General features: G+C 38.5%; 1 protein-coding gene across 5 annotated transcripts in view; it reads left to right on the forward strand.

Annotated features, from left to right (window-relative positions):
- The first annotated feature begins 9,834 nt into the window (after positions 1 to 9,834).
- Positions 9,835 to 14,718, forward strand: part of tnca (tenascin Ca) — a 33,919-nt gene continuing 29,035 nt past the window's right edge. For all 5 annotated transcript variants that reach the window (XM_044333739.1, XM_044333741.1, XM_044333740.1 and 2 more), the window contains exon 1: positions 9,835 to 10,197. The gene's annotated coding sequence lies outside the window, so the exon portion shown is untranslated. The remainder of the gene's footprint in view (positions 10,198 to 14,718) is intronic.

Genomic DNA, 14,718 nt, shown 5'->3' on the forward strand with positions numbered 1-14,718 from the left:
GTTGAGGAAAAATGCATGTTTCCATTATCTTCTTGAGTTGGCAAGCTTCAGTGTTTTTTCACGATAGTATTGCACACATATTTGGAATAATCTAGAATTGTGATTGTCAGCAAAACACATCAAAGAGGAGCTCTGAAATTCTGTGCTTTATCATTTTTGCGGTTCCCTCTAAAGGTTACTGGTTGGTAAAATATCAGTGCGCTAGAATTTGAATATTAGGGACAAAACACCAGGATTCAAAGTAAAAATAAATGCATAGCAAGTAAAACTAAATGCAGCCAAAGGTAGTGGGTATATTTTAAAATTCCGAACAAGGCAGAGGATATCTTGTTTTCAGAAAGGTTCTTTGTGTGGTTAATAACCCCCGAACATCATTACAACACTGAAAAGACGCTCCTGATGTAGTCAGTGCATGCTTTATATTTCTTTGTCCATTTTAATTGACCATGAACATTTCTGTGTCAACTCAAGAAGACCATTGACTGTGCAAATTTTCCAATCAAAAGGAGGATGAATTGGATTGTGTCAATTACAACACCATGACTTACATTCCCTTTATACTTTTAATGTCGGGCCAGTGCTTTATCTTGTTTCTGCTGCTCAAATAATGAGTAGTTGGTCGTTTGAGTAATTTTATGTGATGCATCTCATCTCATATGAATTCAGATACTATTCTTTTTACAGTGAAAGAGTTACTGAAACATAATAAACTGATTTTATGGTAACTTGGGGGCAGCAAAAATGAGCTGTTATCACTGACATAATTGTCAGTTTTATAAAGATGATATGGCAAACAACTTGCCTATTTACACATCCAACGGATACGAGGCAACGTTAGCGTTCATTCATTCGATTTTCTGGCAAGCTGGCAAATATAAATCCAAGATTCACTCTTCTTTTAGCTCTGTTTTGGTCTCCACCAACTCCTGAGGGAAATATCTGGCTTGTTAGCTGCTTAATGCTCCACTATGTTCACCAGCTAGTCGCTGACTTTTGTCTGGTGTTTGGTGCTGGTGCAGTGGGTTTTTAGAGGGGTTTTAGAGGTTTTTTTTGCTATAAACAGCTGCCCTCTGGGTGTGTGAGACTGAACTATAATACTAAAGTTTGGAAAACAAAAATGAAGTGCTGAAATACACTGAAACACTCCCTCAATCTGAGGGGAACTGAGAAGAGTGATCCATTGTCATGTTATCCATTGTTAATATAAAAATATTGTTTAGAGTAGCTTTAAACTTGCACAAAAATACAAGTTTATTATCAAAGGGAGTTAACTGCTGGACCTGCAATCTAAATAGAAATGACATGTACATCCTTTATAAAGGATGAAAGCAACCTTGTAATTCTTCTCATCACACTGATATAAACTGCAGTGATGAATGAACGATTGCTGATCCTATTAGCGATATCGGGTCTTGTTGTTGATTTAAGCTCTGACTCAACCCAGCCAAACACAGCTGTTAACAAAGGGTCACATTCAGTACAGTTCATTCACCGATGTCACTATAATCCTATAAACTAATACCTCGACATGCAGATCTCTAATCTGTAAAGAGCAGAAGCTCATTAGAGCTACCACACCGAGACAACAAAGGGAAGGGATGACCATGCGGAGTTTGTGGTTTTAGTTGAAGCCGCTCTTACAGTTGTAACCGCAGTCAGAAGCTCTCAGTAAATGTGCTGGCAGGCCTCAGGAGCAACCTGAGAGGGATTTGTAATGCCTTCAGAGCCATATTAGTGCATGTTTGTGTGAGCATTGACATCTCTGGTCTGCTCAGTGTCTGCATGTGGCCTTTAGCTGACGCAGAATTAGACTGATGAGGGTATAACGTCACATATGAGGAAGCATGGCTCTTCATCTTTCTGTCTTTTTTCTGTCTTTACTACCGTTGTCGACTGTTTCTACATGATTAGATGTTAAACATTATTTTGTTGGGTTTAGACACATGAATCCACCACGGCACATTACTTACTGCAAATGATCTGTTATTTTAGAGCAGTTAATTATTTTGCAACTAAACCTTGTGTACTTGTAATTCACGTCTGTCACACAAATTGTCATCGTTTAACTTTCCATAACCATCCTGTCAAACTGTTGTCACATTTACTTCTTACAAATGTTGCAATTGTCATATTTTTCAAGAGTTTTATTGGTTCATTAAAACTAATGAGGTCATCTGAGAAGTAGTTCCTCTATGTTGTGTTTGAGTTTGTTGATAATAAATCTGTTGACCTCTACTGCGAAAAGCTAAAAGTGTAGCGGAACAGATACAGCACAACAGGATCCTGGACGATGACCTAATAATAATAATCATGCTATGTTTATCCATGGATAAGGCTTGGAATTAGCAACAATCTGAAGTACAGTACTTATAAAAAATATTCAGCCCCTGGTGGAAGTTTTCATGTTTTATTGTTTTATAACATTGATTCTCTCTCTGATCAGCAGAAATATACTCTTTAATGCCAAAGTGAGTATAGTAAGTATAGGAAGCATAAGTAGTCTCCTTCTTTAAATAGGACACACCTAAATCATCACTGGTGATGGAAAAGGTGGTTTTAGAAGTCACATAATTGGTTAAAAGGAAGTCACCTGTGTGTAGTCAAGGTGTCTCTATTGATTTAAGTATATAAAGTATATATAAATATAATACACTCAAACCTGGAAGGTCCAACTTTTGATGAGTCAGTATCATGATAAAACCTACACGATGAAGATAAAAGAACTCTGCAAGCAACTTTGTACAAGTTTATTGGATTGGAAAGTTGTTTGGAAAACACAAGTCAGAGGATGGATATATGAAAATTTACAAGTCACCGAATATCCCTACAACCCTAACCCTACGGCAGCGCTGTAAATCTAAATCTACACCGTGCAATAAGGAGACTAGTGAGAGAGGCCGTCAAGAGACCGATGACAACTCTGAAGGTGTTACAATCTTCAGATGCTGAGATCGGAGTCGTGTCTTTATGGGAGAGTGGCAAAGAGAAAGCAACTCTTTAAAAAAGCTCAGCAGACATTTCGGCTACAGTTTACCAGGAGGCTCATGGGAGATTCCGAACTTCCAAATGGGGGGTTTTACAGTTAAGTACCCTGCTACTAATGGTGCTCGAGATTTTACATTATGATACAAAACATTTACACTGCAGCTGCAATTCAGCTCACACGAGTCCTTCGTTCTTTCTTTCCCTCAGTTTTGTACTCTTTAACTAGAAAAGATCAAACAGCACATTTAATTCCTACCTTAAATCTTCTTGCACCAACACTTTGTGGTTTTATATCCAAAATGTTTAGCTACATAATTAAACATGTAAGTAACGAAATAAGTATTAACAAAAGGTTCATGTCTGGATGAAAGAAATGAACTAAATGACAGTGATTCTACAATACAGTCTTATTTGACAGTGTAATTAAATATAAACTTTCTTTCATCTTGTGATATTTTCCAAGTTGTTGTATACATTATATAAACATGCAGTATTTTGTGGATACAAAAAGTAAAATTGTATGCCAAGTGGTGATTTTGCAGTCATGTAGATACTGTAAATGGATTTTTTTGTGTTACAATCACGTTTGAGAAAATAAACGACTACATTTATTTACCTCATGGCTCATTGTAGGTGAGGAGTTGAGCCGAAACTGAGCATGACCCACCCATAGCTCCATGATTACAACCTTTTCAAAAGGTCAGACTGGAGACACTTTGATTTACTTGCCAGTTTTCAGCCTGTTAAGATTATAGAGAACTGGACCAAGTAGCATGTCAGCCCCAACTGTATGCATTAAATAAATCAGCTATAATTTCCAGGAAAGAATGCCGCTGTCCAATAAATGTTTAGTCTCAGGCAAGTTCTCAAAGCAGGCCATCAAGTGTACTAGAGATGAAAATGTATGTCATTGCACAAACTTAATAGTTTCAGTCAATGTGTTAAAATGTACAGATTATTTAGAAAGAAACTTTGGAACGTCTCAAAAACAATTAATTGCTCAATTCCTGTTATTCTGTAGCAACAGTTAATCCATTAACATTTTTTTACCATTTAAGGGTCTTGTATTCATCTATATTTTTTGCTATTTTGTGCATCGCATGTGTTCTTAAACCTTAAATACACATTTCTCTGTGCTACGTTGAAGGTAGAGCCATGTTCTTTCTCCAGTCCACATTACAATTTCACCGCTCATATATTTTTTAATATCTTTTTGTATCATAAAAATTATATTGATATAGCCACATGTTGAATCAAAGCCCAGAATAAGGAATTGGATGTTCAGATTGAGGAGGATCTGTATCTGAATCTGTTCCACCTACTTTAATCTCCAACACAAGAGCACCTGTGTTGTTTTAACAGGGGATTTTGAAGATGGTCTTGGTCTGGTTTGGGTCCCATCATGGAGCCATCTGCTCTGCAGATTTACTGTTGAACGTGTTTGACTGTTTGACTTATTTTTTACCACTCTTTTAATACCTTCTGCTTATATATCACTGGATTTCATTCTATATAGTTTTTTAAATTCTTTATAGGCTATAGTTTTTGATGAATGCCAGATTTGTTCATATTTTGTTACTCTAGTAGTCGGACAATGTCGGTCGGTTGTTTGGTCTTCTGCTTTTGTTCAGACTGAAACATCTCAGCTATTAGATGGATTGCCGTGATATTTTGAACAGAAATTCATGGTCCCCAGATGATGCATCTGAATCACTTTGCTCCTTGACCTTGGTTTTCATCTAGCGCCACCATGTGGTTGACATTTGTGGTTTTTAGGTAAATATCTTGAAGACAACTAGATGGATCACCATAAATGTGGTACAGACATTCTCCTAAGGAATGAGAACAAACAGAACAAAAAAAACTTTGATCCCTTAACTTTTCATCTAGTGCCATCATCATGCCAAATTTTTAATTTATACAATACTTTAGTTTTAGGTATGTGGTTATAAAACCATGCCATTCCCATCAGCCTCAGCTGTACTTCGTGTTTAGGGCTAATTAGCAATTGTTTGCATGACAACATGATAAACTAAGATGCTGAACATAGTAAACATTACTGTCTCTGCTAAACATTAGCATGTTGGAATGCTGACATTAGCGTTTAGCTCTCAGCATCACTGTTCCTAAGTGCAGCCTCACAGAGCCGCTAGCTTGGCTGTAGACTCCAGGGCTGCAAATAATAAATATTTTCATTATTGACTATTTGCTTATCATTTTCTCGATCAACCAATTAAATGTTTGATCTATAAAACACCAGGGAACAGTGAAAAATGATTATCTCAGTTTCCTAGATCAAGGTGATGTCATCAAATGTCTGTTTTTTGTCCGACCATCAGTCCTAAACCCAAAGAGATTCAATGTGCTATGATGTAAGACGAGGAAATTCTCACAGTTGAGAACCTAAAAGCAACAATTTTTCAGCAGTTGCTTGAAAAGTGACTCAAACGAGTAATTGATTATTAAATTCAATTAAATTTTATTTATATAGCACCAAATCATAACAAAAGTTATCTCAGGGCACTTTTCATATAGAGCAGGTCTAGACCATACTCTTTATTATGAAAACAGTTGCTGATTAATTTCCTGTCACTTGATATATCGATTAATCCACTAATTGTTGCAGCTCTTGTAGACTGTAAAACCCTGTTTACACTTGGTTTTAAAATGCTTCTTGGGAGTGTAAACGACCACCGAGATGCATTGTGATCCAATCACTAAAACTACTTGCTGAAGTGGTCTGGAATGCATTTCACCACATATCTTTTGTAGTGTAAACGCTAATATGTCCTTATTCATCCCCGACAAGGGCGTAACAGGAAAATCCATCATCAATGCAGGATGTGGTGGTTGTTTTGATGACAGTGGTCCAATTCCATAATGACTTTGTCCTGCTAATCTCAACAGTTGGATTAGCCCGTACATGTATATTAGTTCTTGAAACATTTTTGTTTTCTTAGCTAACCTGTGCGAAACAAATCTGGTGACAGATTGATATACTAACTGTGCGCGGGGCTCTTTGTCCGTCTAGCAGAAGTGATGTAATCTGAACATGGTCAGCTGGACACCTTGGAGACACAAGATAGATAGATATAGGTAGGTGTGAACGGCGATGTGTCTCAGCTGTCCACTTGTGTTCAGATCACTGAAATGCATTTTATAACAAAGTATAAACAATCTCTTTGTCTTGTTAAGTAGTGGACATTGTTGCGTAAGTGTGTTTTGTTCCATTTGAGGCAGACATTTTTCACATTGTCTTCACTACCATTTGTTTAGGGTTGTAGCAGCAGTAGCTTGCAGTGGTTTTTGCCTGAGCAGCATGAGCTCTATTGAATTTTTCAGTACATGTGAAACACATGTGGAGTCTTAAATTAAAGGGGTTCACAGTGTGACCTATTTACCTCGTTCCACACACATTTTCTCATTCCTCAGGGCCCTCTATCAGACTGGATCCCCGGGGGTCGTCAGAGGCTCACAAGAAGATTTCATTTGATGAATAGTGACAGATTTTATGAGTTTATCCTCTGCCTGTGAGTGGACCCACTTCAGCACATACTTGAACTCCATCTCAGACATACATATACAGATAGATAACAAATTCAAGGAAAATCCTGTACAGGCCTGAATGCTTGACCCCTACAGTGAAGGGAACTGATGGCTCTGTTATGCTGTAGGAGACATTTTGCTGGCATGGTTTGGGTCCACTTGTCCCTTTAGAGGGAAGGATCACTACAAATCAATGCAAAGTTGTTGTGAGTGATCATCTTTATCCTATGATGAAACATTTCTATCCTGATAGGAGTGGTCTCTTCCAGGATGACAATGCACCAATTCACAGTGCATGAGGGGTCACTGAATGGTTTGATGAGTATGAAAATGATGTGAATCATATGCTACGACCTTCACAGTCAACCGGATCTCAACCCAGTTGAACACTTATTGGAGATTTTGGACTGACGTGTTAGACAGCGCTCTCCAACATCATCATCAAAACACCATATGAGGGAATATCCTTTGGAAGAATGGTGTTCAGTGTTTCCCCTAGGTTGAGTGGTTTGGCCTGGCCGTTTTCTATTTGTCTGTTTAGCGTTGTCAGGCTAAGCTAACCCATTGTTGCTAACTTAGGAGCTAACCCCTTCACTTTTCCAGCAGTTGGGGACTTTTCATGGTCTAACACACTGTAGTCTGTACTGTACATTGACTGCAAGACTGAAAACTTACTGCTAACCTTTTACTCTGCTCTGCTCACATTTATCGTTGTTTTTCTGCCGCTCGCTCTCTCGCTTACTCTCTGCCCTATTCCATAAAAGGACGTTACGCCACCAGCAGTTTCCCGGGCAATAACACAGATGTTAACTCACGCTTCGAGACAGCGCTGCTCAGAGGCTCCCAAACACTATTGATTTGCAAATGAATGGATATTTGGCGTTATTTTTGACATTTAAAAAAATATTTTTTGGCCTGGAGGGGGTTCTTTTTGTACTATTATGGGGAAACACTGGTGTTCATCCTTTCAGAAGAGTCCAGAGACTTGTATAATCAACACCAAGGTGCATTGAAGCTGTTCTGGTGGCCCAACACCTTACTAAGACATTTCATGTTGGTTTTCCTTTAATTTGTCACCCGTCTGTGTATCCCGTTTTCCATTACAAGACCACAAGGCATTTGTTTTTGTTTGTATGTTGTGGCCTTGTTTACCTGACTCGACCTTCCTGCAATGAAAAGTGACAAATCTACTTAGAATCTGTTGTGCCATTAGATTAGTCAGGATTTATTGTTTCAGCCCATTAAACTGACATCTAATTCTAAGATTGGAGTTTATTGTATTTATTTATATTATTTTATGTATTTATTTTATTTTTTAAAGAATTCAGAAGTGGTGGTGAAATTTTCAACATTTGACATTTGTTAATAAACTGACGCCTTGTGTAAAGCCACAGCAGGACTGCATTTCTATATTAGAGAAATTGTGGAAATTTTTTTAATTCCCCTGAGCTCAAGGTGACGTTTTCAATTTGTTTGTTTGTTCCCACCAACAATCCGACCCCAAACATATTCAGTTTACTATCATATATGACAAACCAGCAAATCATCACATTTCATTTCATACATTTCAGAAGCTGGCACCAGCAAATGTTTGTCATTTTTGCTTGAAAAATAACTGGAATGATTAATAGATTATCAGAACTGTTGCTGATTTTTTGTTGATCGACTGATTGATTAACGGCGTTATCCTTTCAGCTCTATAAACCAGCATTTACATAATATACAACACTGACTTGTACTCATTCAATACAGGAACAGGTAAGATGACAACGGCAACAGCATCAAAAGAGTTATTATTAGATTAATTATTAGATTATTATCATTTTTTTGCAATTAAAATTGCATGTTTTCTGCCACAGCAAATATCTGCTCTGTATTTGTTTTCTGTTCTCCGTGAGAAAAAAACCACAAAGGAGAAATTTCTTTTCATGCCATGATGATGCAGTTTATCTCTCCCCAGAAAGTGTCAGAATACAGTTTCTTAAATTGGCAATTAAAATTATTTTGATAATCGTTTACGCCATTTTTCAAGAAAAATGTCAAATATTTTTAGTTGCAGATTCACAGTTGTGAATATTTCTTACTTTTCTTCATCTTACATGATAATAAATTGATTATATTTGAGTTTTGGACTCTCGGTCAGACAAAACAAGCTGTTTGAAAATGTCATCTTGGGTTTTAGGAAATGATTTTCAGATTTTTTTGTAGACCAAACGATTATTTGATTAAAAAATATGCACATTAATCAATAAAGAAAAATCCACATAGTTTGCCTAATCTGAATTATCCTTCTCAGTTCAAGGCGTGTTTTACACTTTGTGTTAACAACAAACAAAAAAACCAACATGTATTGAATCTCTTAAACTGTCTCACAGACCGACTTTAAAGATTTAAGCTGATGCTTGCCTCATCCTGGTCTAATCATATTAAGATTAACTGTGTGGAGTCTGGCTCAGTATGGTGGCATGTTGCCCGTTTCCCCAGCTGGTCTTCAAGTAGTCTTGCTGTTTGACATTCATGTTTGGGATCGACTACAACTGATATCACATATTCCCTCGCAGCTTGCTTTCATTTTTATTCTAGATGGCTGGACGCAACAGTTAGAAATGAGTCTGTTTCCGGCTCATCCCATCTGCTAAATGTATGAAAACGTAACTGTATCCGGGCAAGAAATAACTGTGTGTTTGAGCAAGGAAACATTTCCCACAGGAATTGGAGATTGGCCTCACTGATACACATCCACTCCTACTTTTAGCTTCATTCATTTATCCCTTAATGGATAATTAACTGTAACTTTTCAAGCTGGGAATGTGCCACAAATCTATTCTATTAAAAGTGCTCGGACCTAAAATAAAATGTGGCTTCAGCTGCTGCTGATGTTTATCACTGTGACAGAGATGGAGAAAGATTCACTCTGTGTTGATGATTTCCTCAAATATGACTAAGTAAATTGCACAAAGATTATGCATAATATTTGCACCCTTAATCACGCCGGAGAAAATCATAAATCATTCATTCATTATTTGCAAAGTTAATATGGTTGAAGGGAAACGTCTGTCTGCCGTTCTGACTTCACTTTCCTCTCATTCCTGCCCTTCCCCTCTAATTTTTCCTGCACAACCACAAGAACTGCTTGCTCTGTCATGACTCCCAGTAACACTGGCATTTCATTTAAAGGCAGCAGCCCAGCTCTGCATCCATTAGTTACAGTAGAGGGAGGGAAAACGGGCTGTGGAGGGGAGGGGGGGCAGAATGACGGCTATTTAAGGGTTGGAGTTTAAGAAATGGGGGTCTGACCTAAACACTCCTCACACTTTAAAAGACATTTACTCTTACTCTCTTTCCCCCTCTCTCTCTCTATTTCTGCTTTCCACTCTCTCTCTCTCTCTCTCTCTCTCACTCACTCTCTCACTCTCTCACTCTGTCAGTGTAGACAGTTAAAGAGCTGAACCCCAGCCTGAGCTGCGAACGGTGAGGAAAAGATAAAGAGCCGGCTGAGGGAGGACTGACAGAGCTGCCACCTTGCTGGAGAGGCTGCAAGACAGAGCGGTGGCACAAGAGAGCAAAGCATCATTTTCTTGGCTTCACTGAATGTGCAAAGACCCGGAGGAGCTCCTCATCTTACCTGCCGGGACTTGTGAGAAAAAGTAGATTGCACTCGTGCAGGTAAGGAGATATTTTTTGTGTATTTCCCTGATGGAAATTTCCTCAGATTTGAGACCATTTTTGTGGCAAAAGTCCGTTTTTTGACCTTTTCATTCTTTTTTTTTTTTATCCTACTTCAGTTCAATTTTCTTTGGAATGATAATTGTTACAAGAATTAAGGAATTTGAAGCAGTATTCCTATTTTTCTAGCAGTAGATTTCTAACTAGTGCAGTTAACTACACCAGAGGGCATTGATTATGGTTTATTGGAAGAACATTCTTGGTGTGTACAGCAACTTCTTCCTCAGTCAGACTGACGTAGCAGCCAATGCAGGGATCAGAGGTGATGGCTGTGAATAACTCTTCCACATGTTCACTCTGTCAGCGGTCAGCTTTGATCGCTTTTAGTGGAAGGTCCAGCAGCCAGCACTCTTCACAGCAAAAATATTTTCTCACATTTTTTGTTGGAATCTCCAAGAATAAACATAAAACCCATCCATCTGTGTGTGTGTGTGTGTGTGTGTGTGTTCCTGCATCTTGGTAAAAATGTGTTTTTGCATAAGTATCCCTCTGTCTGGTGAGCTTTTTGCAGCCTGATGATTCATCACATTACCTTGGGGCAATTCAATTCAGCTTTCATTGTGTATAATTTTTCCATCGTGGAGATTAAATGAAAGGAAAAGTGGGTGATGGTAGAGGATTTGCCAGCGTGGGCAAGGAGAAAAAATACTTCATCCATTCAGCCCATTAGTTCTGCTTAATTGAAATCGAAGTCTGGTCTATGGTGGTTTTAACTTCTGTTTTATCCTTTTGTGTGGTGGGTTTGAGTCACTGATTCCAGTCCACATTGAGCAGAAATGACTATTTCAGCTGAAAAAGATTATAATCATCCGGTTTCTCTGTAGGACTTTTTCAAAGCTTTTTGTTTTATCCCACTACCCACAATTCCTCAACTCATATCTAAATGCACATCATGTCCCTTCCGCAGCTATTTAGGCCAGGATGTTTTACAGCCTCTCTGCTATGTGCTGGGTGTCCTGGGATGTGTCTGTGCAGCAGAGTGAGAAAGGTGTCTCAGTGAACAAAACCTCTGTCAGAGGGACAGCTGGTTTAGTAGCTGGATCTCCCCCAGGGCTCGTCCTACACTGTTTCCCTCTGCCTGACCTCTACACAAAGAGCCAGGGGTTGATCATAACTCAGCATCGCACGCCTCTGCATTTTATGTTAAATGTGTTTGATTGTTTTCCCTTGTTCCAGTCTCCAGGGTCCGTTGAGCCACTGAGTCGGAGGTTTTGTGGCCAGAAAGTGGTGACACGGGGTTAGTGAGGGCATTGTGGCAGGCTTATTTGTTGGATAACCCATCTCTGTCTCACTCTCTCTCTCTCTCTCTCTCTCTCTCTCTCTCTCTCTCTCAAGGGTGACATGATTCACAGAAGAAAACACTTCTGTGTTTTCTTCACAGCTCCTTGAGTGTGTCATCATGTTAGCCCTTTAACGCTGTAAATCTACCAGCGTGTCTAGAATCAGGTGTGTTGGTTTGGAGGGCGTCTGCGCACAGATGGCTGTTTGGAAGTGGTTGAATTTCTGGCAAAGTAAAATCTTCAGTTTTCTTCATTATTAATGTGTGGAGGAAACCTTGATATCCTGCACAGCATCAAATTGCACAAGAGGCTTCAACTAACGATTGTTTTCATTATTGATGAATGGGATTATTATTTTCTCAGATTTGTATCATATTAAAATAACAGTTCAAAACCCAAAGATATTCAGTTTATTAACATATATGACAAAGAAAAGCTTCAAATCTTCACATTTAAGAAGCTGGAACCAGCAAATGTTTTGCTCGTTTCAGCTCTAAAAAAACCCACAACACTTATTACAAATGCTTTAAGCTTTTTCATCTTGATTGGGGAGAGACCCCACAGCTGCAATTGAAACCGAAGTCTGCTTCCTGTTCAGGATCACCTGGGGACACAATAAAGCTCCGAGTTATTGTTCTTAAAGCGCTGCTGGAGAATATCTGCCATGCGGCAGAGGGTATATTTGAAATGCGTTAATGAGGTGTTGCCATTTCTATTATTGTATCAGCTACAGTAACTTCCTCCAATTAACTTTTCTTGAGATGATTTCCAGCTGTTCCAGATGCTATGCGAGTCAGACCTGCCGCTCATGGAAAATAAGAAAAAATAAAAAAGCTAAAATATCACAGATGAACAAACAAGCAGATGCATTGGATTAATGTTCACCACTGACCGGAATCCTGACACGCCGCTGTCTGCAACAAATGTTTTCCATGAGACGAATGTCCGAACATGATGCACTTCTGTGAGTCTCAGGAATAAAAAATGGTTTGAGTCAGGGTGTGAGATGACGAGAACAATCCGACTGCTTGTGTGTTTTGTCACTAGGAGCGAGCCTTCGACTGTGTCATTGCCCACAGATGGATATGATCAGAAATAACAAATTAACCATCAAGTAATGCATACAGTAGCACTTTCAGTTTTACTAAAGGTGGCGGTAACTGAGCCATTACCTGGACACGGGACAAGTACCTCTGTGCCTGTTTTTTTCCTTGACTAGGCAAAACAGATGTCCTCAGTTCAGGGCCAACATTCCCAGTTTCTCTTTTCCACGCGGGAAAGTTCACTTTTCTCTGCCAGCATGGGGGAAGAGCACTAAAGCTACAGCAATTCTGGATTATAGCTTAGTGAACATGTTATATTTGTTTCAATTTTCTCTCCAAATTGTCTTCCCATGTCCTGAAGTCAAATGAGATGTCCTTGATCAACCCCAGGGTTCCTTTAAATGATGTTTTCTTGGCTTTTTACAGCACTATTAGTCTCAAATGATTTAACTGTCTAATGTCAAATGGCTACAACGTCAAGTCACATTTGTATAAAAATCATTTTAGGGCTGTTTTACAAATAAGTTTGAGCCACATTTGAAGTCAAAATTTTCAGCATCTTCAGAAAACACATGCAGCCAGGGCTATGCTGAGGATTTTCAAGGATTCATTCTTTACCTCCAAGACTGCAAATTATCAATCTTAACGTCTCGTAAAGATTTCTAGAAGAAGAAGAAACATACTGCAAGACCTAGTTTCCAGATTTACAACATCAGCCATAACCTACCTTTATCCTATCACTCACCAGATGTGCGAGAACTTGTGAAACTCAAGCTTAGTTTTATACCTGTGGCTTAACGGAGTACATGAAAGGGGTGCAAAAATGCTAGGAAGGGGCGCATGAAGAAAAAAAAAGTCAGGTCAGAGGTCAGGTGAAAGGTCAGAACAATAAAGGAAAGAGAAGAAGATTGATGAGAGGACTCTACCTTCAAACCTATAGTTTCAGTTTGAAGGCACTGCGATGACAGTAATGGAAAATATTTGTCATACACATCAACTTGATTTAGGGAACACATCATTCTGCCTGTCATCCAAGAATAACAAGATTAAAAAAAACATAAAGGAAGGAATAAAAAGAAACTGAAACACAACATTCACTCATCATGGTGGACTCTTCAGATCTGCGTGAAACCACCAGATTTCCTGCCAACCTGTAAGACGTACGTTATATCCAAAGACTGATGGCCGATAGCCCGCAAAGTGTCACATCGTGGTTTGTTGATTCCTGCTTCTTAATCTCTTTTATTGGTTTTCCCCAAATATAAATCTTACTATTCCTCTCAGGAAAACTCATCAAAACCTGTACGGAGCTTCATATTTTGGAACAAAGATGAATAAACACAAGCTCCACCTGCCCATTAATCCTCTGTCAGCAATCTTAACAGCCCGTTTTATGTGGAACAGTGGACAAGTGACTATAACCTGTCCCATAAAAGTCTTCTGAGATTGTGAGACTCCACAAGATATTCAGAGTAGAGCTGCAATTATAAGTCGATTAATCGATTAGTCAAACGACAGAAAATTAATCTGCAACTATTCTGATGATCAAATAATCGTTTCGAGGAAAAAAAAGGCCAAATATTCTCTGGTTTCATCTTCTCAAATGTGAAAATTTTGCTGCTTTTCTTTGTCATATGTGACAGTAAATTCAAATCCTTTAGGTTTTGCACTGTTGGTCGGACAAAACAAGCAAACTGAAGACATCAACGAGAGCTCTGAGGAATTGTGCATGACATTTTTTCACATTTTTGAAGATGAAACGATGAATCGATAGACCAAGAAAATAATCAGATTTTATCGATAATGAAAATAATCCATAGTTCCAGCTCTAATTCATGTCTTGGTGTGAGTTAATCCCGTGGTTTGGGTCAAAGAGTCATAAGAAATGGGGTCAAGGGATTGAGAATGCAATGGGAGACTAAACTGTTAGTATGTTTTTGATGATTTTGGGCCCCTTTTCTTTCATATCTGGAAAATTTTCTGTTGTGCAGATTTGTAGATTGATCTAAACATTATGGATTAGAGTGGAAGTTATGTGGAAGTTAAGCTTTTTGCCGTGACCTGTTTTGATTTTGAATGGCGGAAAAAATATGTCTATTCATAAATCAAAAATCAAGTGGCGTGAAAAGAAAGAGAAT

The sequence above is a fragment of the Thunnus albacares genome, chromosome 18 (assembly GCF_914725855.1).
Source record: "Thunnus albacares chromosome 18, fThuAlb1.1, whole genome shotgun sequence".
NCBI classification, from domain to species: Eukaryota; Metazoa; Chordata; class Actinopteri; order Scombriformes; family Scombridae; genus Thunnus; species Thunnus albacares.